The following is a 19,585-nucleotide window of genomic DNA, read 5'->3' on the forward strand; positions in this document are numbered from 1 at the left end:
TCACAGAGGCTTCAATTCAAGGTTGACATTCTGAAGAGGATATAAGAAAGTACTGCAGTAGTTATTTTTATCTATTTATTTAACACGAGGTATACTTCTAGTGTTATTGCTGTCAGTGTGTTGGATAATATTTAACTTCTTCAAGACAATATTTTATTTTCCGTCTTAAAACATGAAGATGAATCTTAGGGAGCCATGTCATTATTTCAAATAGTGTTAGTGAGAACTGAAATTTCCTATCTTCTTATTGTGGTCAATATCAGTCTAGTTATATGTGTACTGAAATGCATGACCAAGATATACCAAATAAGACAAACAGAAAATCCAGGTACAATGATAATTTTTAAAAATTTAAAAGTGAAAGAAAACAAAAGTCTTACTAATATTGTTGTTGAATTTAAATAACAAATTATGTGTATTGTGTTCCAAAATGTTCCCATAAAAGTGAAAACTGAAACAATTTTGACAACATTGTTAAGTTAATGTTGACACAGAAAATGAAAAACATGCCTAAAATATATACTAACATAAAGGAAAATTTTTATAAGATAAAAAAAAATTGAATGGGGCTTAATAGTGGTCAAACTATGTGTTTTGAAAAAAAAAATGATGTCTATGCTATTGGTTTGGCTACTTCTCTTTAAGAACATAAATATCTTTTTCACACTGAACATATACTAAAACATGTTTTCTGGGGTCTGGAAAAACCATAGCTTTGACCAGACAGACATTTGTCAGCAAAATAATATCTTTACATTTTAATATGCTGTCTGGGTTGGGCATAACTTTTCTTCCCAAGAGCAGGCATCTTTTAATTTCATGGCTGCAGTCACCATCTGCAGTCATTTTGGAGCCCACAAAGAGTCTGTCACTGTTTCCATTGTTTCCCCACCTATTTGCCATGAAGTAATGGGACTGCATGCCAAGATCTTAGCTTTTTGAACATTGAGTTTTAAGCTAGTTTTTTTACTCTCCTTTTCACTTTCACTTTCATCAAGAGGCTCTTTAATTCCTCTTTGCTCTCCGCCATAAGGGTGGAGTCATTTGCATATCTGAGGTTTTTTATATTTCTCTCTGCAATCTTGATTCCACCTTGTGCTTCATAGGTTTCAATATACAAATTTGTGGGGGACACAAACACTCAGCCCACAGCAGTGTTTGTCTTATCATATGTCAGCATGCAGGAAGTTGAGAGCGGAGCTGCCCAGATTACTCAGATAGAAAATCCCCTGAATATATGTTGGTGCTAGTAGTGCTGGTTGTGCTGCTGTGTGGATTATGGTGATTTTAGACTTGTGAAGACAGTAGTATGATTAGCATAATAAACTTGAAAAGAGTATAAAAGTTTTGAAACAATTCCCTAGAGTAGAAAGAATGGGGATTATTAAAAACACAAAAATATGTCTTTGTGATGTATTACCATTATTGTTGATTAAAACATGAGTTTATAAATGTTTTTTTTTTCTCTTGAATAATAAAATTGAACTTTATTGAACAATACGTTAGGTTTAATCATCAAAATAGTGACAGATTTTGTAAGCAGTGAGATGCTTCCTCAGTAATGTAAACACTGTTTCAATGACTGGCTCAGAAAAATCAGAGATATTTAAGGAGTGAAATACTTCTGCTTTTCTCTGTTTGTGAAACATATTTGCTTTAAGATTCAGAATCACTCAAAGTAGTGAGAATTTTCCTTTCTATATTGCAAGCAGGTTTTCTGGGCTCAAAGAGGAAGAGCTTGATAATGAACTTAACTAAAAACATTTTAAAATTCATTTTAGAAAACTGAGCAGCAAACATATTTTTTTTATAATTTATAAATGGCTTACATAGCTTTTGCAGCCAAGGATGTTGTTATGTTTCAGTCACTAAGTCATATCTGACTCTTTGCAACCCCATGGACTGCAGCACATCAGGCTCCCCTGTCCTTCACTAACTCCCGGAGTTTGCTCAGATTCATGTCCATTGAGTCAGTGATGCTATCTAACCATCTCTATCCTCTGCTGCCCCCTTCTCCTTTTGCCTCAGTCTTTCTCAGCATCGAGGTCTATTCCAATGAGTGTACTCGTAGGATCAGGAGGCCAAATTATTTGAGTTTAAGCTTCAGCATCAGGCCTTCCAATGAATATTCAGGACTGATTTCCTTTACGATTGACTGGTTTGATCTCCTTGCAGTCCAAGGGACTCTCAAGAGTCTTCTCTAACACCACAGTTCCAAAGCATCAATTCTTTGGTACACAGCTTTCTTTCTTTTTTTTTTTTTTTTTGCAGAAGGTATGTCCAACTCTCACATCCATACATGACTACTGGAAAAACCATAATTTTGATTAGATGGACCTTTGTTGACAAAGTAATGTCTCTACTTTTTAATATGCTGTCTAGGTTGGCTACAGCTTTTCTTCCAAGGAGCGAGCATCTTTTAATTTCATGGCTGCAGTCACTGTTGGTAGGAATTTTGGAGCCCAAGAAAATAAAATCTGTTACTGTTTCTACTTTTTCCCCTTCTATTGCCATGAAGTGATAGGACCAGATGTCGTGATCTTAGTTTTTGCAATGTTGAATTTCAAGCCAGCTTTTTCACTCTTCTCTTTAATCCTCATCAAGAGGCTCTTTAGTCCTCCTTCACTTTCTTCCATTAGAGTGGTATTATCTACATATCTGAGGTGAGAGTAAAGAATCTTCCTGCAATGCAGAAGACTAGGATTTGAGCCCTGGGTCAGGAAGATGCCCTGAAGAAGGGAGTGGCTATATACTCCAGTACTCTTGCCTGGAGAATTCCATAGACAGAGGAGCCTCGTGAGCTACAGTCCACGGGGTCACAAAGATTTGGACATGACTGAGCTACTAACATATTTTCCCCTTCATGGATCAAAGCCTTGTTGTGGTGAAGGGACTTGAATAACACGATCAAGAATAATCTATAATAATTTTCAAGAATTGCCACAATTGCGAATCACACAAAACATGAACAAAGAAATCATTTTGTATATGACGTTCCCATTAAATTGTAAAAGCCTGATTAAAGAAAAATAGTTAAAAATGAATGCTCTCATATCAACATTAGTCCATCTACACTATGTGGAGCTTGGCAAAGCAATAATTGTTCAAGAAAAATGTCCAGATATGTGGCAGATGGTGTATTAAGGCAGTGAGTTCACCTTCCTCCCCACCAATACATCAAAAGTATATTTGTGTGTGGAACAACTCCTACAGAACACCTTCTGAACCCTTGCAGAAGACCCCAGACTTCCAAAAGGCAAGCCAATCTCCTCAGAATGAGGTAGAGAAAAGATACAGATTTAAAAAAAAAAAAGAAGAAGAAGAAGAAGAAGACAAAGGATTTTGAGACAGCAACCTGTGCCCCAGTCATGAAAGAGGAAAAATTTCCAAACACTTGGAAATCTTCTCCTGGGAGGGAACAGGGAGGAGCTTCAGAAGCTCATCAGAGAACATAACAGCAGGTGCTTGGAAAACAAAATGGAGAGAATTCACCACAGAGATCACTGCCAAAGAGCGCTTTCCAGCCAAGACGCAGCTTGCGTGCCCGCAGCAAGTGGGGGCTGGGTGCTGAGTCTCAAACGTGGGAGTTCCGACGGCAGGAGTGAGGGGTGTTGACTGCCATGAAGATACTCTGAGAGGACTAGTACAACAGAGCTGAGGGAGCCCAGGGAAGAAGCTAGGTCGTCCAGAGAAACAGAATCACTGCCACCGCTACCCTCTAACTCGCCACGCTCGCAAATCATAAGAACCCGCCTTCGAGAATGCCATAGGTCAGACAAGCATTGACTGCAAACTGCCAGACTCCAGAGGTAGAGACAACCGCCGGAATCCACAGCCAAAGCTGCAGGAATCCAGAGGTGGAACTAGATGCAGCTGCAGTTTAGGATCCTTGGATGGGGAACCCTGGCTACTACCAAAGCCAGGGTGAGTGCCTGAGGCACGAGACCAAATACTGCCATTGACGTTCTGACGCCAGAAGTAAAAACTGCCACTAAGTCGTGAGAAGGCATAGGTTATTGCCTACACTTTCCTGGGAGCTTAGGCAGATTGGCTCTTGTTCAGTTCAGTTCAGTTCAGTCCAGTTCAGTTCAGTTCAGTCGTGTCCGATTCTTTGCGATCCCGTGAATCGCAGCACGCCAGGCCTGCCTGTCCATCACCAACTCCAGGAGTTTATTCAAACTCATGTCCATGTAGCCGGTGATGCCATCCAGCCATCGCATCCTCTGTCGTCCCCTTCTCCTCCTGCCCCCAGTCCCTCCCAGCATCAGGGTCTTTTCCAATGAGTCCAATGGCTCCTCTTAGGGACCCACAATCCAGGGCCGGTTACTCTTGGGAGAGTGCCTGGCCCATCTCACACTGCTAATGACATCTAGCAGGTCTTTGCCTCTGCAGGCCTTCCCCAGTACATCCCAATCGTGTCTACCATAGCCCTCCTTCTCTCTGATCAAACTGAACAAATGAGCCCTAATAATATTAAGCTCCGCTTTCGTCCCTCTCTTCTGGGTGGGGAACAGACACCAGAGGGCAGCGTTGCCTACAAGCAGAGGTAGGCCCCAAACCAAAGCTGAGCAAGAGGGGCTGTGTGAGCAAAAAAAGAGGAAGATTATTCACTCCTGCAGACAATGGTGCCACAGATTAAAATCCTGCAATTAGCCTGTGGACTGTGGACACTAGGGCACTTGTGGGCTTTGGGAGCAAATATAACCTGGAGTAAGGCCAGATCTGAGGCTGAGTGAACCCCGCAGTGCCCACAGCAGGTCCAGAGACCTTTCTAGAAATATTGAAGGACTTCTTCAGTAGGTAGATTGGCTGCTGTTCATTATGCAGGGAGGTCAACAGAGGACTAAGGAGGAAATTTTTCTCACTACCACTCTAGTTTTCTATATAGATAGATAGATATAGATTTTTTTGTGTATTATACTAATATTGTATTTTCTTTAATATGCCTTTTATTTTCACTTTTTATTATGTATTGTGGTGTACCTTAACAATGTTGTGATAGTTTTAGGTAAACAGTGAAGGGACTCAGCCATACATATACATGTGTCCATTCTCTCCCAAACTACCTTCCCACACAGATTACCGCATAACATTGAACAGAGTTCCATGTGTTGTACAATAGGTCCTTGTTGATTATCCATTTTAAATGTGACAGTGTGTGCGTGACCATCCCAAACTCCCTAACTATCCCTACCCCCAGCAACTATAAGTTAGTATTCTAAATCTGTGAATTTCTTTCCGCTTTGTAAGTTCATTTGTAACATTACTTTGTAGATTTTACATATGAGGGGTGTCATATGATATTTCTTCTTCTCTGCCTGACTTACTTCACTAAATATGACATTCTCTCGGTCCATTCGTGTTGCTGAAAAAGGAAATAATTAATTCTTTTTAATGGCTGAGTAGCATTATACTGTATATATGTACCACATCTTCTTTATCCATTCCTCTGTTGTTGCTTGCCTGCAATGACTATTGTAAACAGTGTTGCAATGAGCATTGTGGTAAACGTATCCTTGATCTTGTTTTTCTCCAGATATATGTCCAGGAGTGGTATTGCATGGTCATATGGCAGCTCTTTTGGATAAGATAAAGTGTAGTATCTATTCTTACTATCTCCTTAATTTTTATTTTTTAACAATTTTTACCTCTTTAAAAAAATTGTATTTTAAATAAACTTATTTTGTTCCTATTTTTACAGTACTCTTTTGTAAAGAGCCTTTTAATGAAAGTGAAAGAAGAGAGTGAAAAAACTGGCTTAAAGCTCGACATTCAAAAAGGTAAGATTACTGCATGCAGTCCCATTACATCATGGCAAATAGGTGGGGAAGCTATAGAAACAGTGACTGACTGTTTTCTGGGGCTCCAAAATCACTGCAGATGGTCACTGCAGTCATGAAATTACAAGACACTTGCTCCTTGGAAGAAAAGCTACGATGAACCTAGACAGTGTATTAAAAAGCAGAGACATTACTTTGCTAACAAAGGTCCATCTTGTCAAGGCTATTGTTTTTCCAGTCGTCATGTACGGATGTGAGAGTTGGATCTTAAAGAAATGTGAGAGCTGAAGAATTGATGCTTTTGAACTGTGGTGTTGGAGAAGTCTCTTGAGAGTTCCTTGGACTGCACTGAGATCAATCCAGTCAATTGTAAAGGAAATGAGTCCTGAATATTCATTGGAAGGACTGATGCTGAAGCTGAAACTCCAATGCTTTGGCCACCTGATGCAAAGAACTGATTCACTGGAAAAGACCCTGATGCTGGGAAAAACTGAAAGCAGGAGGGGAAGGGGATGACAGAGGATGAGGTTGTTGGATGGCATCACCCATTCAATGAACATGAGTTTGAGCAAGCTCCAGGAGTTGGTGATGGACAGGAAAGCCTGGTGTGCTGCAGTCCATGGGGTTGCAAAGAGTCAGAGACAACTGAGTGACTGAACTGAACTGAACCCTCAGTGCAATGATTAGGAGATATGGCCTTTGAGAGGTAATTAGATCATTAAGGAGAAGCCCTTTATAGTGGGATTCATTCCTTCAATTAAGGAGACCCCAGAGAGCTCTGTCCTCCATCCTGCCATGTGAAAATGCAGCTAGGAGACAGCTGTATTTGAATCAGGAGGTAGGGCCACACCAGACACAAATCTGCTGACACCATGATCTTGGCTTCCCAGTCTTCAGCACTGTGAGAAATAAATTTCTGTTATTTAAGCCACCTGGTCTAGCAGCAGTTTGTTATAGCAGTCTGAACTAAGACACACATTAACCATTTTTCTTAATCCCCCCCCCCCCCAAGGAATATATGATGGGGGTTATTGATTTTGCTTTTAGTCCATATGTCATTTTTCTCACAGGTTTTATGGAATATTCAGCATCATTTATTTGCTCTCTTTCTTGAATATTTTCCTTCAATTTCTTTGATAGTCCTTTCTCCTTAGGCTTAAAATGACAGTCTCTCACATTTTAAAATAGCTCTTGCTTGATTCTAGATTTCTATATTCTACCTTCAACTACTTTTCTACCTCTCTTTGCCATTTCACTCACACTGCCTTCAAAAATATTCTGTGTTCATTATGTTGGATAATGTATTTGGTATTTTTCTTTATTTTGGCCTATCTGTAAGCTACATATTCAATTCACTATGAACAAATGTCATCCCCCTTCTGTATTTTAGTATGAAAACTGATATCTAAATTTCAAATTTTGACAATATCACAAAGATTGAATAATCCAAAGACAGCAGTTTTATGGCAATGATAATACAAGTGTACCTATATACAAATACATCTGTGTGAGCACATACCCATGCAGTGGATGCCAATCATAGCTTATTGATTAAAAAACCATATAAAGTCTCTATTCTCCTTGCTTTGTGGCTCTTGATTAATATCTATCTTGATTAAGGTAATTTGAGAACATTATAATAGTGCTGGCTTCATTTCTCATAGCTTCATTCCAAATATTTTTAATAAATTGAATTAATACTTTATAGAAGGGCAGATATTGAAAGTGAGAGTCTCCATGTCATATTAATCCCACTTATTTATTATGTCTATTTAATGACCACATATTATTCCATGTACTTTGCATGTTCCAGTGAATAACAGATCAGAACAAAACAAAAACCATTTTTCAAATACAAATAATTTATAACTCCTACTATATCTAGAATAAAAAGTAGTACATTATAAGCCATTTTAAAAAGTTCTCCATGCTAAAAAAGGGAAAACAGACAAAATAGAGCAGGATAAAAGTGGTCAGTAGTGCTGAGTGCTCAGATAAGCCTCCCAGTGAACCTCTAGGAAATTAGCAGATTCCATGTCAGTATACAGAGAAGACCATCCAAGAAAAGTGAACACCAGTGCAAAGGCCTCAAGTTTTGAGCATAACTATTTTGTCTGAGGAACAGCAAGATTATTTGTCTAGAGTGAGTGAAGTAAAGAACAATTGTAAAAGTTGAGTTCAGAGATAAATAAACATTTTTAGGGTCTAACTGGTCATTGCGATCTCTCAAGTGTTCTACAATCTGTTGAGAAAAGAAGGTGCATTTTCAGGGTAAGTTCACTAAGAAAACTTTTGACTTCAGAAAGCAAAGCAATCCCAGTTCATAATTATATCCCTGATGCCTGTGTTTATTTGAATCTCTAGACATCTCTAGACTACAGACAGATACTAAGTATGTGTGTGTGTATGTGCTCAGATTCTAAGTATATTTCTTTTAATAGATAAATTGCAACTAAGAATATCAAAAAAAGAAAAAAGAAAAAAAAAACCCTCCTGCTTATGATGTTTCAAACACTGCAGGTCACGCAGTTCACGCATATGAACACACATGGTTGCTTTATCAGGAGTCTTGGGGTCTAAGTACTGTCCCCTGTCCCCACATGCTGATATTCTGGTGGCTTACATCAGCTCCTGAGCCTAGAGCTATGCAGTATGGACACATATTCTAGACTTTCTCTACTTACAGATGGATTGTAAACAGACAAACTGATATCCAAATAGAAACCCACAAAATATCAAGCGTATAAGTAAGCAGAAAAACACCAATAATATATCTGATCTGTAGTAAAGGATAAATCAAAGACTATAACATTACTAAGGAACTTGATTGCAGCCCAAGCATTGGTGAAAAATTACTAAATTGGTACACTCTGCACATCCCATATCTTTTTAAAAATTTTATTTTATTGGCACATAGGAGATTTAAAGTATGACGTTAATCTCTGTTTGGTTGGTTGCTCATGCTCAGTCACGTCCAATTCTTTGAAACCCTGTGGACTGTAGCCCACCAGACTCTTCTGTCCATGAGATTTTTTCAGCAAGAATATTGGAATAGGTAGGCCAATTCCTCCTCCAGGGGATCTTCTCCATCCAGGGGTCAGATCACTATCTCCCACATCTCCTGCAATGCAGGTGGATATGTTACCTCTGAACCCCCATAGAAGCCCTGTGTTAATTTCTACTGTACAACAAAGTGATTCAGGTAGGTTGTTATTGTAGTATTCAGCCTCTTAGTCATGTCCTACATTTTCGACTCCATGGACTACACAAAAGAGGCTTTCCTGTTCTTCATCATCTCCTGGAGGAGTTTGCTCAAACTCATATCCATTGAATCAGTGATGCCATCCAACCATCTCATGCTCTGGCATCTTTTTTTCTCCTCCAGGCTTCAATATTTCCCAGAATCAGAGCTTTTTCTAATGAATTGGCTCTTTGTATCAGGTGGCCAAAGTATTGGAGCTTCAGCTCCAGCATCAGTCCTTCTATGGGTTATTTAGAGTTGATTTCTGACTGGTTTGATTTCTTTGCAGTCCAAGGACTCTCAAGAGTCTTTCCAACAACAAAGTTCTGAGCATCAATTCTTCAGTGCTCAGCAACCTTTATGGTCCAATTCTCACATTCGTACATGACTACTTTAAAAAACCATAGGTTTGACTAGACAGACATTTGTCAGTAATATCTCTGCTTTTTAATATGTTGTCTTGGTTTGTCATAGCTATTTTTCAAAAAAAAACAAGCATTTTTGTTTTGTTTTGTTTTGTTTTCATGGTTGTAGTCACCATCTGCAGTTATTTTGGAGCCCAAGAAAATAAAGTCTGTCACTGTTTCCCCATGTATTTGCCATGAAATAATGGGATTGGAAGCCATGATCTTCATTTGTTGAATGGTCAGTTTTAAAACAGCTTTTTCAATCTCTTTGACCTTCATCAATAGGCTCTTTAGTTCCTTTTCCCTTTCTGCCATAATGGTGGCATCATCTGCCTGTCTGAGTTTATTGATATTTCTTCCAGAAATCTTGATTCCAGATTGCACTTCATCCAGTCCAGCATTTCACATGATGTACTCTGCATCTCAGTTAAATAAGCAGGGTGACAATATACAGCTTTGACATACTCCTTTCCCAATTTGGAGCCAGTCCATTGCTCCATGTCTGGTTCTAACTGTTGATTCTTGACCTGCATACAGATTTCTCAGGAGGTAGGTAAGGTGGTCTGGTCTTCCCATCTCATTAAGAATTTTCCACAATCCTTATGAACCACACAGTCAAAGGCTTTAGCATAGTCAATGAAGCAGAAATTTTTCTGGAATTCTTTTACTTTTTCGATGATCCAATGGATGTTGGCAATTTGATCTCTGGTTCCTCTGCCTTTTCTAAATCTAGCTTGAATATCTGGAAATTATAGGTTCACATACTGTTGAAGCCTAGCTTGGATAATTTTGAGCATTACCTTGATAGCATGTGAAATCAGTGCAATTTTGTGCTAGTCTGAGCATTCTCTGGCATTTCCCTTCTTTGGGATTGGAATGAAAACTGACTTTTTTCAGTCCTGAGGCCATTGCTAAGTTTTCCAAATTTACTGGCATATTGAGTGTAGCACTTTTACAGCATCATATTTAGGATTTGAAATAGCTCAGCTGGAATTCCATCACCTCCACTAGCTTTGTTCATAATGATGCTTCCTAAGGTCCACTTGACTTCACACTCCAAGATGTCTGGCTCTAGGTGAGTCATCACACTATTGTGGTTATCGGGATCATTAAGATCTTTTTTTGTATAGTTTTTCTCTGCATTCATGACACCTCTTATTAATATCTTCTGTTTCTGTTAGGTCCTTGTCGTTGCTGTACTTTATTATGCCCATCTTTGCATGAAATGTTTCCTCTATATCTCTAATTTTCTTGAAGATATCTCTAGTCTTTCCCATTCTGTTGTTTTCCTCTATTTATTTGCCTTGTCCATTAAGGAAGGTTTTCTTATCTCTCCTTACTATTCTTTGAAACTCTGCATTTAGATGGATATATCTTTCCTTTTCTCCTTTATCTTTCACTTCTCTTCTCTTCTGTTTCTTCTCAAGTATTTGTAAGGCCTCCTCAGATAACCATTTTGCCTTTCTTTTTCTTTGGGATGGTTTGGATCACCACCTCCTGTACAGTGTCATGGATCTCCACCCATAGTTCTTCAACTCTGTATATCAGATCTATCCTCTTGTATCTATTTGTTACTTCCATTATATAATTGTAAGGTATTTCATTCAAGTCATACCTGAATGGCCTTGTGGTTTTCCCTACTTTCAATTTAAGTCTGAATTTTGCAATAAAGAATTTATGATCTGAGCCACAGTCAGCTCCTGGTCTTATTTTTGCTGACTATATAGAGCTTCTCAACCTTCAACTGCAATGAATATAATCACTTTGATTTTGGTATTGACCATCTGGTGATGTCCACGTGTAGCATCATTTCTTTCATTGCTGGAAGTGGGTGTTTTCTATGACCAGTGCACTCTCTTGACAAAACTCAGCTAGCCTTTGTCCTACTTCCTTCTTTACTCCACCAAACTTGCTTGTTTTTCCACAAATCTTTTCACTTCCTACTTTTGTATTCCATCTACATTCTTTTTCATATTATTTTCTGTTATGGTCTGTACAGTGTATTGAATACAGTGCCCTGTGCTATACACCATTACCTTGTCTTCTATCCATTCTCTACATAATAGTTGGCATCTGCTAATCTCAAATTTCCACCCCATCCCTCCCCCATCCTTTGGCCACAAGTCTGTTCTCTATGAGACTGTTTTGTTTTATAGATAAGTTCATTTGTATCATATTTTAGAATCAACATTTTTAATGGTAATTTGAAGTGGTGTGCTTATAAATGGAGAACAAAACATCTCAGATCAGAATGGAAAGACATCATGCAATTTATGGGCAATTGCCTGTGACAGATTTAAGCTGACTGAGACATAAATTAGTCTCTGTAAATATTAGTGTGTTAACTGTGGCTTCTTTGGGCAGAGTTCAGAAATATTAAATTCTTTACTGATATAGAAAGGATGGAAAGATAGAAATTTCCTTTTCATGACATTCTGTGGGAAAAAAATGGGAAGAGGAACATATCTATTCACTTTTTAATGTGATTAATTTATTCATAAGCTAATTTTCTACTATACAGAAATATTTAAGATCTGACTAATATCTGACCTAAATATTGAAGATCTGACTAGATGAAATAAGGTAGATTAGAAAATCTTGGCAAAATTTCAATAACAGGTGGTATGTTTTATAGAGATATTTACAATAAAATATGGCTTTTACAGTGTTATTTATAATAAAACATGGTCAGGTAGAAGAAGCATTAAAATAGTAGAAATAATTGAAATTTTCTATCCTCAAGTGAAACTAGCAGCTTGCTCTTGGTAATGGACAGTTCTGTTTCTGTCAGTTCTTTTTGGTTGGATGTCAGCTAGACTCTGGGCTTCTCCAGTGACTCAGCAGTAAAGAGATGACCTATAATACAGGAGATGGGGTCTCTATCCCTGGGTGAGGCTGATTCCCTGGAGGAGGACATGGTAACCTACTCCAGTATTCTTGGTTGGAGAATCCCATGGACAGAGGAGTCTGGTAGGCTACAGTTCATGGGGTTGCAAAGAGTCAGACACGACTGAAGTGACTTAGCACACATACACACACACACACACACACACACACACACACAGCTGTACTCTATCCCATCCTTGTAGAAGTTAACCTGGAGAAGCTCAAGTGTGGTCCAGGAGGTCTCTATAGCTGAATTTCTGTTGAGCCACTGGAGATAGTGCTTCCTTCTCTAGTATGCCTGAGGAATGGAGGGGCACTCCTGAGACATTTTCATTGAATTGCCAAACTTGAGCTTGTCTGGATTTTGCTAACTCCGGTTGGTACTATTTTCACTTTACTAGGGAAAATTCCTGAATTTCCCTCACCAAGCAACTTCAAAGATCTGACTGGACAGCATAATTGGGATTTCTGGTCATGAGACAACTTCATAGCCTTAGGCCATCTGGACAGTATCCATCAAGGCCTAATAATTAATTGTTCAATAATTACCTCTCAAAAAAGTGTATATCCAACTGACTCTAGGAGCTTACAGACCAAGAAGTTTGCAAGTCCAGAAGCCCAAAGAGTGCTTCTGGCCTTTAGCACTAGTGACAGTGTCTTTCTGCTAGAGGTTCTAATTGACAGACTGAGATGCTGCTGATGCCTATAGCTCAAGTGCAGATTACATCATGTTCAAAAGTAGCTTTTTTTTTTTTCTGGAAATACTATAAATTTTTACTATAAACATACTTGTATGGGGTATGTGAGAGAGCTAATCATAGAATAAGCCCACAAACCATTATGTCTCATTTTTATTTGTTGGGGCAGTGAGAGTATAATAGGGTAGCACAAATCTGACTCCATATTAGATGTATTCTTTTTACTTTAATCTTTGCTATGTTACTTTTGCTTGGTCATGCTGGCTCTGCACTTTTGTAAAAGAACTTTGCCAAGAGCCTGACACATTCAGGGTAGCCTATTTTCAAGGTTCTTATCCTTAAGAATCCATTCATAGAGAGTTAAAAAGTTGCAGAACAGAGACTATTGCTCCTCTTATTGGAAGTTTAGAGAAATATGACCTGACCTATGTGGACAGAAGTGAGAACAAAGGACCCCAAGAATTTTGCTAACCATGCCCCTTCCGCATCTTGCATTTAAAAATGCTTGCTGAAACCTTCATGGAGTTCAGGGCTCTGGAGCATGAGTCACCCATCTCTTAGCATGGCCCTGCAATAGACCTCTCTCTGCTCCAAACTCCGACTTTTCTGTTTGCTTGTGTGTTAGGGAAGCAGGGTTGGGGGAGGGGGGACACAGACTTGCTTTCAGTAACAAAAACTGGAGAGAACTTAGAGACATGGTTAGTTTTGCTCCATGAGAAGATGACAATTTTGTTAAATTTAGTGAAGGATAATGGTTTGAGTGAACTCCGGGAGTTCATGATGGACAGGGAGGCCTGGCGTGCTGCGATTCATGGGGTTGCAAAGAGTTGGACACGACTGAGTGACTGAAATGAACTGAACTGAACTGAATGGTACCTGGTGGGACACTTAACTCACAGAAGTCTGCCTTCAGAGTGTGCCGACTGTGGCCATTATGCATACTGAGGAAAAGGAAGAGGATCTAATGGATTTGAATATCTTAAACAATCTCCTTCCTTAGCTGGGCACTATTTGGTATATTAAAATTATTTGATTCACCAGTTGGGATTGTCCTGCAACTGAAACCATGTTTAGAACATTTATCAATTTTAAAAGAGTTATGAATCTTAAGAAAAGATAATACCCACTACCTGCAATATTTGGTTAAGCTTAGGAACACTTACAATTGCTATTTTGCAAGGAATCTAGGATGAGTTTAGGTTGCTTTTGTTTTCTGTTGTTGTTGTTGTTTTAAAGAGAGGGTTTGTCTCTCTTCAAATAGATCATGTGTGAAATAACTATTTTGGAAACATTGCATTTTTTCTTTTGAAATTTTATGTCCACTTTAGCTAAGGCAGAGAGAAAGGAAATAGAAGAAAGCAAGGACATGCTTTTTCACAAGCTTCTTTATTTTCTAGAAAAAGTAGGAAACCATCTGTGTGTTGTATCAAAACCTGAAACACACAGGAAATTTATGTCATTAAAACCTTGACTGATGTCATTGGGTAAATAGTGTGGGATGGAGGGAAGGCTAAAGTAAAGGTAGGGGACATGAATGTCCGTGCATGTTCTTCTTGGCTGAAGGCAATATTGACTTTTCTGGTCTAGAGGCACACTGAAAAATACAATACAAAACTATACTACAATGAAACCAGTGGATTCAAGTGTAATTGATGAAAGAATGGTATTTTGGTTAGGTACTACCAGCAAGTGAAGGATAACAATTTTGTTGATGGCCCTGAGGTCTTGAATACATCAATATCATTATCTGTTTGGTGTTTTATTGGCAGGACAAGAATGTGTTAAAGACTAATGTAGGAGATATGAGAACATTTTGAGATATAAGGGTTTAAAATAGAGATTTGTTTCCTTCCTTTGCACTTGACTTTAGAGGATATTGGGGAAGTCTGAGTAATGGTTTGGTATGCTCTATCCATTAATAGTCTCTGTTCCAGACTTTTCCTAAGTCAGTGGAATTTTGAGTCCACAGTCAGTTAGGCGTGGTGTGAAGATTTTTACATAGATATGAATTAAATATAAAGGAGCAGACACAACTTGAATATGGATATACAAAATCTCTGGGGTTTCAAGACTTAGTTTCTCTTGTGTACACTTAATGTTCTTTTTTTTTTTTTTTTCTTTTTTTAAATGTTATAATTCTATTTGCAAGTCTATCCCTATTAACCTTACAGGGATAGTATTACAGAGGAAGATAATTTTTAGTCTTAGAAGACTAAAATTTAGGGGCATAGAAAGTTGGAATATCTGTGGGTTGTTTGAAATACTTATCAAATGTATGATTTACTGACTATGGGCAAAACACTGAGCAAAAATGGAAGTTTAATGAAGAAAGAATAGAATTTATCTATAGCTACAAGGAATTGATTAGTCTGATGGTTACCAAGCCCAAACTTGATCTGCTTGCTTCATGATAGGCCAATAAATTTGGGAGATAAGGTGTTGAGGCAAGGAACATAGAAGAAAACATAGAAAACCAGGAGACAGGATTTCATGCTAACATCTCAAAATAACCATCTTGTTGAGCCCTGCATGCTCAATTCTTTTATGGAACAGAGATGGGAGAAGTGAGAAACCGAAGTAAAAAGACCATTTAATTCTTGCAAATATCTCCTAGAATGGCAAGCCTCAGCCAGGAGGATGTTAATTTTTTTCTTCCTGCAATCTACAGGTGGACAACATTACCAACAAGTCTCCTTAGTTTTACAATCAGGCAAAGGGGGTTAGGGTTCTCTAAAGCAGGCCATTATATATACTTAAAATAACAAAAGTAGCAAAACAAGGGTTAAAGTGAGAGGTGCAGATTCAGCATTAAGTCAAAATTAACCCTTCCTGGCTACATGATCATCTTTATTTATTATTAGCTCACCTATTTCAGTATAAGGCAGAATATGGGGTGCTTTTTTTTTCCCCTCAGAGTACTCATTGATATTAACCAAAGAACTCTTCTTTCAATATAAAATATACTGTAAAAGACAGTATTTTTTGTCTTTAAAACTACATTGTTAACCATAAGGTCATTCTCTAAGCCTGTGAGTCTCCTGTTTTGTAAAAAAAAAAAAAAAAAAATCATTTTTATAATTTCTTTTTAAATTCCACATATAAGAGATGACATAAATATGATATTATGGTGGCAAGAGGGAAAGATGGGGGAAGGAATAATTAGGGAGTTTGAGATGGAATTGTAAACATTGCTATATTTAAAATGGATAACCAGCAAGGACCTAGAGTATAGCTCATGAAACTCTGCTCAATGTTATGTGGTAGTGTGCATGGGATAGGAGTTTAGGGGAGAATGAACACATATACATGTATGATTGAGTCCCTTCCCTGTTCACCTGAAGCTATCACAATGTTGTTAATCAGCTATACCCCAATACAAAATAAAAGTTAAAATAAAAATAAAAATAAAAGCAGTCTGAGCCTTTCCTGGTCAATAAAACAAAACAAATAAACAAGCAAAACAAACCTACATTGTTGAATGAAAGAGAAAAAAGGAATAGAAGTGGGAAAGAGAGAGGAAGGAAGGAATGAAGGACGAAGGAACACAGGAATGAAGGAAGAAAGAAATGAAGAATCAAAGGGGAAAATTGTATGTGTAGAGAGAAGGTGGGACAGAGGGTAATTTTAAATTAAGAGACTAAAGAGCAATAAAAATCAGATACAACCATTTAAGTTTGATAGGATCCTGAACCAAAACAAACAAATCAACACCTATACAACATATTTTAAGGACACTGGTCTATTACTAGATAAAAATTTATTAGATAAATTTTTATTTATGTTATGGGTATTGGGCTTCCAAGCCCACACAGTGGTAAAGAATCCACCTGTCAATGCAGGAGATATAAGAGACAAGGGTTTGATCCCTGAGTCAGAATGGTCTCCTGGAGTAGGAAATGGCAACCCACTTCAGTATTCTTGTCTAGAAAATTTCATGGACTGAGGAAGCTGGCAGGCTACAGTCCATGGGGTCTCAAAGAGTCAGACATGACTGAGTGTGAACACGCAATATTATAACTATGACAATGTAGGAGACTATACTTATATTTTAAAACATGTTGACTGATTCAGGGGTGAACATCAAGATATCTATACTCAACTTTAAAAGTGAAAGTAGCTCAGTCATGTCCAACTCTTTGTGGCCCCATGGACTATACAGTCCATGGAATTCTCCAGGCCAGAATACTGGAGTGGGTAGCCTTTCCCTTCTACAGGGGATCTTCCCAACCCAGGGATCAAACGCAGGTCTCTTGCTTTGCAGGTGGATTCTTTACAAACTGAGGTATCAAGGAAGCCTTTATGGTGCATAAATGATGTTTCAGAATGTGGATAATTCTTGGATCTAGATAAGGGTGTTGCCTTGTATTTTCTCTTTGCTTTTCAGGATTTTGATGGTTTATTTCATTACTTTATTCCATACTACATCATTTAGAGATGCTGGGGGGAGCATGTAATTTCCTGTTCTGTCTTACTACAGCAAAAATTTGAAGTCGTGGACCAGTGTTAGATCTTGGCTACAGCTCAGTTTAAAAGGTGGGCCAGTGTTACAGCGCAGTTTTATTTGGCAAGCAAAGGATAATACATCCTTGAGGCATGAGGGCGGGCTGACCCAAAGAAAAGAGGTATTCAATTTTGGCTCCTCTTTTTATATGTTTTTTCTCCTCTCCCTGAGTCTGCCCTATGTAAATTGGGCTAGCCAGGAGGGCTGTTTCCTTTACCTGAGGTTCTCACTCAAGTCTTCAGACCTTCCGTTGTTCTATTTTCATGGGCTTTTTTTCCTTTCTTTGTCTTTTAGACACTACAATTTTGGACTCTTTTTTCCTATTCTAACTACCTAACATTCCCCCCTCAAGAAACGGGAGTCCCAGTTCTTTGGGAATAGGTGTGTCAAAGTCTCTCTGGCTACTTCCTGGGATGGCGAGGGGCATTGGGCCTCCCCCTCTTGCTAATCTCAGAGTCCTTACAGTGGTGTCCATCTAAGAGTGAGTGATGTTTTCCATAGCCAGGTGTAGTTTTATATATCTTTGTTGAACTGGTACTGCATGTCGTAGTTTGTTGATTGGGACAGAGAAAAAAATGGGTTAGACAATTGATAATACATGCAGCAATCATAAACATCATGAATATGGAGATAACAGGGATTAGTAGGGGCATTTGCTGCTACTGCTGCTGCTAAGTCGCTTCAGTCATGTCCAACTCTCTGCGACCCCATAGACAGCAGCCCACCAGGTTCCTCCATCCCTGGGATTCTCCAGGCAAGAATACTGGAGTGGGTCACCATTTCCTTCTCCAACGCATACATGCATGCTTAGTCGCTTCAGTTGTGTCTGATTCTATGCGACCCTATAGACAACAGCCCACCAGGTTCCTCTGTCCACAGGATTCTCTAGGCAAGAATACTAGAGTGGGTTGCCATTCCCCCTCACCAGGAGAAGGATCCCCCAAAGAGAGATTGTAGCTATGCTGAGAACTCTCCAGCTCATTCTTTGAGATCTTGTAGGATCTGAATGTTTTTCTTGAAGACTGTGAGACTTTCTTTAACTTAGCAGGAGGTATTTACCCAGAAACAACACGTTTCATTCAAGATGGCTCAATTCCCTCCTTGTTCAGGGATCAGGAGATCTATCTCCTGTCTACTTGGGAGAACAATCTCTGACAAGCTGTGTTGGCTCTTTAGAGCTATCCTGAGAAATTTTATCCCCAGAAACTTGATTTTCGGTGTGTTCATTAAAATGGTTCTCATTTGTAGTCCTGAATAAGTATCTGAGATCTCCCAGGGGCTCATAGGTGTATTGAGTGTCCTTTTCTGTTTTCTTCCAAGGCTTGACTTCTGAGTAGTGAATCCAAGAGTTGTATCCTGGTACCTTGACTGCTGTGGGGGTAGAACGTATTATAGGGTAAGGCCCCTTTCATGTGGGGTGGAGTTGAACCTTTGGGAAACCATCTTTCCAGACTTTCATTAGGACTTGAGTCCCTGGAGCATATAGTGGTGGCTCTTTAGAATATTTTGGGTCCTGGTTGACACCATGGCAAAATGGCCATGGCATAACACTGGAGGGTCTGAGACTCTGGATCTAGGAAGAGGTCATTGACATAAACAAAAGGTCTCCCATATGGTATCTCATAAGAACTAAGACCGAGCTGCTTCTTAGCGGCAATATGAGTGCTGCTGCTGCTGCTAAGTCACTTCAGTCATGTCCGACTCTGTGCAACCCCATTGATGACAGCCTGCCAGGGTCTGCCATCCCTGGGATTCTCCAGGCAAGAACACTGGAGTGGGTTGCCATTTCCTTCTCCAATGCATGAAAGTGAAAAGTAATGTGAAGTCACTCAGTCGTATCTGACTCTTCGAAACCCCATGGACTGCAGCCTACCAGGCTCCTCTGTCCATGGGGTTTTCCGGGCAAAAGTACTGGAGTGGGTTGCCATTGCCTTCTCCAATATGGGTGCAGAGGAGAGATATTGGTAAAGCCTTCTTTCATCCCAGGGAGGTCTCCTGGGTTATTTTTTTATCGTTAATTTTAAGAATTGGTTGGCTCTTTCGACTTTTCTTGAAGACTGAGGCCTCCAAGC

The sequence above is a fragment of the Odocoileus virginianus genome, chromosome 8 (assembly GCF_023699985.2).
Source record: "Odocoileus virginianus isolate 20LAN1187 ecotype Illinois chromosome 8, Ovbor_1.2, whole genome shotgun sequence".
NCBI classification, from domain to species: Eukaryota; Metazoa; Chordata; class Mammalia; order Artiodactyla; family Cervidae; genus Odocoileus; species Odocoileus virginianus.